Genomic DNA, 7,253 nt, shown 5'->3' with positions numbered 1-7,253 from the left:
GAACACATTGACACCGGTGTGTCAGACCCACCATACTTGCTCCGGACACTGCGAGAGGGCTGTACAAGCAATGATCACACGCACAGCACAGCGGACACACCAGGAACCGCGGTGTTGGCCGTCGAATGGCGCTAGCTGCGCAGCATTTGTGCACCGCCGCCGTCAGTGTCAGCCAGTTTGCCGTGGCATACGGAGCTCCATCGCAGTCTTTAACACTGGTAGCATGCCGCGACAGCGTGGACGTGAACCGTATGTGCAGTTGACGGACTTTGAGCGAGGGCGTATAGTGGGCATGCGGGAGGCCGGGTGGACGTACCGCCAAATTGCTCAACACGTGGGGCGTGAGGTCTCCACAGTACATCGATGTTGTCGCCAGTGGTCGGCGGAAGGTGCACGTGCCCGTCGACCAGGGACCGGACCGCAGCGACGCACGGATGCACGCCAAGACCGTAGGATCCTACGCAGTGCCGTAGGGGACCGCACCGCCACTTCCCAGCAAATTAGGGACACTGTTGCTCCTGGGGTATCGGCGAGGACCATTCGCAACCGTCTCCATGAAGCTGGGCTACGGTCCCGCACACCGTTAGGCCGTCTTCCGCTCACGCCCCAACATCGTGCAGCCCGCCTCCAGTGGTGTCGCGACAGGCGTGAATGGAGGGACGAATGGAGACGTGTCGTCTTCAGCGATGAGAGTCGCTTCTGCCTTGGTGCCAATGATGGTCGTATGCGTGTTTGGCGCCGTGCAGGTGAGCGCCACAATCAGGACTGCATACGACCGAGGCACACAGGGCCAACGCCCGGCATCATGGTGTGGGGAGCGATCTCCTACACTGGCCGTACACCACTGGTGATCGTCGAGGGGACACTGAATAGTGCACGGTACATCCAAACCGTCATCGAACCCATCATTCTACCATTCCTAGACCGGCAAGGGAACTTGCTGTTCCAACAGGACAATGCACGTCCGCATGTATCCCGTGCCACCCAACGTGCTCTAGAAGGTGTAAATCAACTACCCTGGACAGCAAGATCTCCGGATCTGTCCCCCATTGAGCATGTTTGGGACTGGATGAAGCGTCGTCTCACGCGGTCTGCACGTCCAGCACGAACGCTGGTTCAACTGAGGCGCCAGGTGGAAATGGCATGGCAAGCCGTTCCACAGGACTACATCCAGCATCTCTACGATCGTCTCCATGGGAGAATAGCAGCCTGCATTGCTGCGAAAGGTGGATATATACTGTACTAGTGCCGACATTGTGCATGCTCTGTTGCCTGTGTCTATGTGCCTGTGGTTCTGTCAGTGTGATCATGTGATGTATCTGACCCCAGGAATGTGTCAATAAAGTTTCCCCTTCCTGTGAGAATGAATTCACGGTGTTCTTATTTCAATTTCCAGGAGTGTATATGCTGCAGAAAGAATGTCTCACTTGGAGGTTGGAATATGATTCCTATTCCAAATTCAAGATAAAAGTATATCTAGCAAAATCAGATCCTGCCCATTTTGAAAACACATGTATAAAAATCAGGAGCTGGCATCACTGTCACACTGTGCAGCACATCAGAATGTACAGAGAAATATGTATCACACTGGCTTATTGAACCACCCATTGTAGCTCACCAAGTAGACTGATGGGACATTAAACCCCAACCACCACAGAGCTTTGGTTCGAATCCTCGTCACTACCGTTTTTTATTTTTTAGATGTCTTTTCCTAAATTCTCGTTGTTTATAGGCAAGAAATCATTTTGTCATATGACAGTAGGCTATCACAAGACATTGGAATCTGTGAAACTGCATACAGTGCACAACCACAAATGGTCCTGTCAAGTTCATGTAGGGTGACTGCAATGGAGTACACAAACGCTGAATACGTCAACATGCTTTAGCTGCTGAGTGCATCCGCTAACGAAGCTACTGGTGCTGCTCATGCACCTGCAGCACAGTACCCTCAAAGGCGCCATCGCAGTTGTTACCTGGAACAATACTTTCCGGAAACCAGTAATCTTTGCCCTCAAGTAATGGACAGACGCCGTCCAAGGACTAGATGTACTCCACAAACAGAGAACACGATTCTTGACATCATTGGCCAATTACCTCAGTAAAGCGCCCATGATAAGTTAAGGAGGTTGCAGATATCTTGAAGATTGGTGTTTGGAATATTGCACGATGAACAGCATCCATATCATTATGTGTTAACTCGACACCTGTGGCCAGAAGACCACATTCAATGATGAATTGAAGAAATCTAGCTTTACTGTGCAGGTGTTTTCAACTTCCACAGCAGTCATTATTGGTTGAAACACAACCCACATGTCACCAGTGAATGTGGTTTTCAGGCACATTTTAGCATTAACTTGTGGGCTGAGATCGTTGGAGGAGTGCTGTTGGGCTCTTAGCTATTGCCAGACACAATGAATACCCCCTTATCGTATGTTTCTTAGCAATACTTTCCCAGATGCATTAGAAAACGTTTCACTTGGTGCTAGACGACAGCTAAGGTTTCTGCCTGATAGTACATGGCCACGCTTCAGAATGGATGTGCCCAACTATTTACAGAAGCGTTTTGAAGGAAATGGATTGGTAGTGAATGTCCAGTTTCTGGCATCCGCCTTCCTTGGACCTTAATCCTGTAGATTTTTATTTCCATGGACACTTAAGGGAAGAAGTTTATAGCACTCCACCCAGGGATGTATATGACCCAATAGCTCATGTGCATTGCACTTCAGCGGTGGTGGATGCAGATGCATTGTGCATTGTGCAATGTAGTGTAGCCTAGCTATTGTGTTTTTTGTACCTCACTGGGTACAAACAATGTTGCCATACCAACTATTATTTTCTATTGGCTTTATTTGTGTCATGGACGAAACAAAGTGGTCGTTTAGATCTGTAAGAAGTTCATATTGTGTTAACGCATTGTGGAGGTATGAATTGAATACAGTTTGATGCATTAAGTCAAAAAAAGTTCAATACGAACACATATCAGTGAGTCTGTATATTCATTCCCCACAAGACTGCCTCATCTCACTGAGCTAACAGGACAGCTCTGGTACGGCACAGAGGTCATGTTAACTATTCTTAGCCATGCTGCACTCAGTTACAACATTGTCACAGCCTCATTTTTAACTGCATTTCTATTAAACTTATTGGTGGGACTATGTCTTGCCAGACAGACTTTTTTCTTGAATTGGGATGAGGAATCACATACCAACCACCAGTAATGGATTTTTTGCTTCGCACTGTATATCAATTTGTCATTGAATGATTTTTTCGCCACAAGCAAGTATCATCCTTTACTAAAGGAAATGTGGATTAGTGCAGCACTTTTGCAAGGAACTAAGAAATTTAAGTATCTGTGAGGGTACTTCTGGGTATGTCACCTCAAAAATTAATTTCTGCAATGTTCAAAATTTAGAGAATTTAGCATCTATATTACTTCCCATATACACTTCATCCCAGGTTTGATATTCCACTGCCCAGAAAAAGTATGTATCTTATAATCTGAGAAAATCCTTTTGTAGACCTGACGTTTTGCAGGTCTCACAGAGCCTGTTGCTAGCTTTATTTCCTGATGCAAAATGCCAAGATCTCTTATAAGTGCTTTACAATGTTCCTTGTCAGTGTCCACAGGATATCCTCTTTTCTTTCTAGGAGGCTGTTCTTGAAGCTGAGCTGTGGCTCTCTGTGGACGACTTTACCTTCCTCTTGAGACTATTTCACACTGTAAATATAGAAATGAAAACCATTAGTTATATATGATGTTAGACATACATTAATTTGTTTTCAGGTACCCATAAGCAGAAGAGAGTGGGAGAAAATTACAAATGATTTCAAGGAAAAGTGGAACCCTTACAAAAAAAAACAGGGGCAATGGATGAAAAGCTTATTTGCAGCCTATAGGTTGCCAAGCTGTCTCTGCTTACACTTTCACCAGCTGTCATAGACTTGTGAAGAAATTTTGACATTGTGAAATAGTGCTCTTGTGGCTGGTACACAGCCTGTGTACTGGTTTCGCTTTTGCTCACACGTTTTAGGTGTCTGCAATAAACAAAACATATTCATATGATGTGTGAATTTTGATCGAAACATAATTGCATGAATTAAAGAAGTGGTTGTGCCTTAATGAACCATTTTCAACTCGTTAGAATAATTTGTGTAGAGGCCAGTGATTTTCTTTTATATCTCACCTGGGGTACATCCAAGCTATATTTCTCAACTAATTGTCTCCACAATTTTTTGATAACTCTCCATTCTTCTAAGCCTATTTTTGCCTCGGCTGTGGCAAGTTTATGTTGCCTCATCTGCTTCATACATGCATATCAGTTTCATTGTCTAGGGAACACACTAAGTGGACTTTGCAGCCATGTTTAAAATTACAAACTCTACACAGTTGCAGTGATGCTAGCGCTCCAGGTGACTACATTTAATATCGCATTACACAGAAGACGAACACTTTCTCTGATCAAATCTAAGGCGAGGTGCTAGATTTGATTCAAATAAATTGGACAAATAAACTTTGCCAAATAAATCTGATAATGCATTACCATCCTAGCTCGTAAGCATAACTCAACATTGAGGGAGCTGTCCAGAAAGTCCACTGTCCCTATCTAGTGTATCATCCATAGAGTATAAACATGTGTGGAGTGAGCATTCAAATAGGCAGAACAAGAATTATGTCTACAACACCTCCTGCAGCTCAAGTCCCATGATTTTGGGATGGTGAATTTTAGACTGTATAGCACTTAGCATATTCTGAGTGTTATTTCTTCGCTGGTTCAGGTAGAGCAACTTCAGAAGTGAAACTTTGTGCAAGTGTTTTAGAGACATCCTAACCTGGAAGTGAGGTGAGGATAAAGATTGGCGGAGCAAGACTATTGCTGATTTTCGCCACATTGTACAGCTCAGGTTCCTCTTTATTTATATTTACACTTTTGAATATTTTGTAGGGACATAATTCTTCCTTTTTATTTTGTGGAGTCATATTTTGATTCTTAGTTCATCTTTTGGGAAAGGAAAATATAAAAAAACACATAATGCAGGAAACTGTCTCATGCAGAAACACTTAGAAACACACAACAATTTGGGAACATGCATAAATTGAAGGAAATTAATCAGGGCGTCATTGTAAATATTGGAGCTGCACCATTTCACTTCTGGTTTCCAAAAGTTATAGGTGCATGGAGCTGAAATAATTGCTTAATACTAATAACATGACAAAATATCATGACAATATCTAGCACACTCATCAATTAGACACCTAGGATTGACAATTAGGTCATTAACTGTTAGAGAAAACACTTGAGAACTATATTTTATTATTTACTCGCTTCTAAGACTAATCATGATCTTACTATTCAAACAAATAAATATATGCTTCATAAATCAAATCTAGTCAACGAGAAACACGAAAACTGAGATTAAATTAATAATATTTTTATCACTTTTATCCCTCAGAGGATTGCCCCAATTTCTTGGATTCCTAAGAAAACGAGTTGTCATACAATCACTTATAGAAAATAACGTAACAACCATAGTAACAATTATAGTAGGATTAAGCACTATCATTGTCAACGCCTGTTTGCAGCTAGGGTGTCCATTTAATTATCATTTCATTTCTAGCAAAGCTGCATGGTCATCCACGGTAACTGTTCTTTCGGGAACAGATACTACCGTCATATATTGTTAAAATATGGCTTCCCAGCCATTGACCTTCTTGTGCGAACGCACATGCTATGCCTGAACTCGTACGGGACTTGGTAGATTAATCTGCCATGAGTAATGAGTATGATGGGCAAACATCTATTAGGCGCACTACGAATGTAGTGGTGTGGACATGTTGGGAATGTGGATCTCACAGGGTGTGTGCAAGGGATAAGTCCCTGCAGACGGACTATCCTCTGTGCCCACGGTGGCTCAGATGGATAGAGCGTCTCCCATGTAAGCAGGAGATCCCGGGTTCGAGTCCCGGTCGGGGCACACATTTTCAACATGTCCCCAAATGAAGTACATCAACGTCTGTTTGCAGCTAGGGTGTCCATTTAATTATCATTTCATTTCTAGCAAAGCTGCATGGTCATCCACGGTAACTGTTCTTTCGGGAACAGATACTACCGTCATATATAACTATTATCATATCATTCTTCTGAGCTTTTTTTAGTAGAAGACTAAACCCAACAATTGTGTTAGGAATATTATGACCACCAATAGGAATTCAACCTTTTAATCCTATACAATTTGCAGTACTTAATACTACAATCCTTGTTGCTCCTGGAGTAACTCTAACATGTGTACACCACAGACTTATAGAATCTAACCAAGTCCAAGTATTACAAGGACTATTCTTAACAGTCCTATTAGGACTTCTCAATAATTGAAGCATAAAGATACTGAGAATCACTTTTCACTATTGCCAACACAGTCTATGGATCAACATTCTTTGTTGCAAGAGGGTTCCATTTAACAACTTGTTTACTTCGACATTCAATAAATCAATTCTCACCAAGCATAGATGTAGTACGATTATTCCTATATATTTCAATTTATTGATGAGCTATATAATTGTTTTTCTAGTGTAAATAGTACATTTGACTTACAATCAGAAAGATTGATATAAATCGAGAAAAACAATCCTAGTACTATCTATAAGAATTTTATTACATTCATTATCCTAATAATTGTCTTCATCCTGGCAACAATCCAATCACAAAACTTATTATTGACCAGGAAGAAAGATCACCATATGTATATGGATTTGATACAAAAATATCTATATGAATACCTTTTTCTCTTCGATTTTTTCTAATTGCTGTAATTCTTCTAATCTTTGATGTAGAATTTGCGCTAATGATACCAATGGTAATCTGAAGAGTATCAACAATATTCTTTATCGTAGTACTTTTAGGATGATTCTATCATAAATGGAATCAAGGAACTCTGAAATGAGTGGAATAAAGGGGTTGTAGTTGAGTATAACATTTGGGTTGTATTTAAAAAGTATTGAGATAATTAACCAAAATTAAGCAGAATAAGAAGCGGAATATTGCAGTCAGCTTCGACCTGGAAAGTTGGTAACTAAATTACCCTTATTCTATGTCAATTGAAGGCAAAAAGAGAAGTATAACTGTTAATAATATAACTCAACTATAAAGTTATTTACTTTAAATAAAACATTACATTTTCGCTGTAAAAATAATATAATTCATATTTATAAATACCTAAAAATAAAGATATCTACTTGACATTTTCAGTTTCGTGCT

This window comes from Schistocerca cancellata, chromosome 7 (assembly GCF_023864275.1).
Source record: "Schistocerca cancellata isolate TAMUIC-IGC-003103 chromosome 7, iqSchCanc2.1, whole genome shotgun sequence".
Taxonomy (NCBI): Eukaryota; Metazoa; Arthropoda; class Insecta; order Orthoptera; family Acrididae; genus Schistocerca; species Schistocerca cancellata.
This window is presented reverse-complemented; position numbering follows the sequence as displayed.